The 2112-nt window shown below is 37.7% G+C and overlaps 1 non-coding gene across 1 annotated transcript; it reads left to right on the top strand.

Moving 5' to 3' along the window:
* Positions 1 to 819: 819 nt before the first annotated feature.
* Positions 820 to 891, top strand: Trnaa-ugc. The gene has a single exon. It is a non-coding gene; the product is annotated as a tRNA-Ala (tRNA).
* Positions 892 to 2112: the final 1221 nt, after the last annotated feature.

Raw genomic sequence — 2112 nt, 5'->3', positions numbered from 1 at the left:
GAGCGACTTTCTGCTTCCAAGCTCAACTGAAAGAAAATACAGTTCCTCCCTCACTGGCTCAGTGGTAAGTCAGCAGACTTAAAATGTTAAAAAAATGGATTTCAATACCCGTGGGGAGCACAGCACAGACAGTCCACCGTGTAACCTTATGCTTAAAAACAAAGCAGAAAGTACAGGAATTTCAAAAATATTCAATATTAACTAGGGGGGTGGTATCACACGGTACAGTCCTGTGTAACATTTTCTTTTGTGAATGAAAATTTTGTTATTTGTTCTATTGTGTTTATCTAAGTCCATGAAGAATTTACAGTGGATAGGAAGAAGTGGCGTTGAGGTCGGAAATGATATGAAGCCCTCAGCATGGCCAGGTGGTTAGGATGTTTGACTCGCAATTTGAGGGTCGTTATGAAGCCCTCTCTGTGATGGCTCAGCATGGCCAGGTGGTTAGGGTGTTTGACTCGCAATTTGAGGGTCGTGGGTTCGAATCCCCATCCCACCAAACATGCTCGCTCTTTCAGCCGTGGGAGCGTTATAATGTGATGGTCAATCCCACTATTCGTTGGTAGAACAGATAGCCCTCGTGTAGCTTTGCGCGAAATTCAAAACAAACCAAACTTCTCCTCGACCAATATTTTTCATCAGCCATGGTGAATTTCCGCATTTTCAATCTGTCCTTGTGAACAAAACGATGACACGTGACTAGAAGAACAACAGCTACTGATATACGACCTAACTGGCTACCTTGCACTAAGATGAAATTTAATGAGTGTTGAGAGTACATTTATTTTCATTTATTAAAGTTAAAACATCTCATGAGTAGGGGGTGTAGCTCCGTGGTAGAGCGTTCGCTTTGCATGTGAAAGGCCCCGGGTTCGATCCCCGGCACCTCCAGAGAATTTTTTTTTTTACTGGAAATAATGATATTTTGGTTACAAATTTCAGTTGGATCTCTATTTTTTTAAGTGCTTTAAATATGCAGATTTCAATCTATGGGCGGTGCTTAGAATTTCTATTTGAAGTTTTTACCATATTTTTCATGATAATTGTTTGTTTGTAGCTATGCACAAAGCTACACAATGGGCTATCTATGTTCTGCCCACCACGGGTATCAAAACCCGGTTTCTAGCGTTGTAAGTCCGCAGTGCCACTGGGAGGCTCTTCATGATAAAAGCACCTTTTGTTTTTGCCCTTACTTAATCTCCTATTTAGTCATTTGAAAAGAAGTATGCTATGCTTTATAAAGTATTATTTGTTGTTGAGTGTATGTTTTATCGACTTTATAAAAGCTCTAGAAACAAAACAAGACACCAGATTAAATATGGAATAGGTTATACTACACGTAGAACCCAGTTAAAATAATATTAAACATCCCTATTATTAGAGTTTGTGTGTGAACACGATAATCACTAAAATAAAGTTCGCGTGAAAAAACAAACAAACAACAAAAAAGAAAAAAAGACGGAATTTACAATATAAAATAACGTAATGTTTTGGGACAACGTGGGACCTATTGGTCCATCTCGGCTGTTCGAACTTCTAAACTAAATTAAAATAATAAGAAAAAATCTTAAACTCAACCCTTATCATTCATATACTTATCAAGCATTTTCTTAAACTCTCTTAAATTTACTATCTCCACAGCATCCTAAGCCAACCCATTCTAAAGGCCAATCACTCTGCTAGAAAAATTAAACTGTCTTAGCTGATGATGACTCCTACCCTCTCAAGATTTATATCTGTGTCCCATAGTCCTACTATTATCACTGTTAAATATGAAAAAAAGATGATGCATTAACACTATCAGTTCCCTTTACAATCTTAAATACCTCAATCAGATCCCCCCTCTAACTCTTCTTTTCTTCAAGAGAAAACAATTTGAGAGATTACAGCCCACAATAAATTACAACCACTCCATCCCAGGCACCATTCTAGTAACCCTTTCCAACAATTCAATGTCATTCCTAAGGTAAGAAGCCCAAGACTGAATATAATATTTCTAATGTGGCCTAACCAGTGACCTATACAATGAAATTATAACCTCTTTATTCAATATTTCTGTTGATACAACCTAAAATCCTATTTGCCCTACCACTAGCAACAGCACACTGCTTG

Source organism: Limulus polyphemus, unplaced genomic scaffold, assembly GCF_000517525.1.
Source record: "Limulus polyphemus unplaced genomic scaffold, Limulus_polyphemus-2.1.2 Scaffold7883, whole genome shotgun sequence".
Lineage (NCBI taxonomy): Eukaryota > Metazoa > Arthropoda > Merostomata > Xiphosura > Limulidae > Limulus > Limulus polyphemus.
The sequence above is the reverse complement of the archived record's forward strand: the minus strand, read 5'-3'. Positions and strand labels throughout refer to the sequence as shown.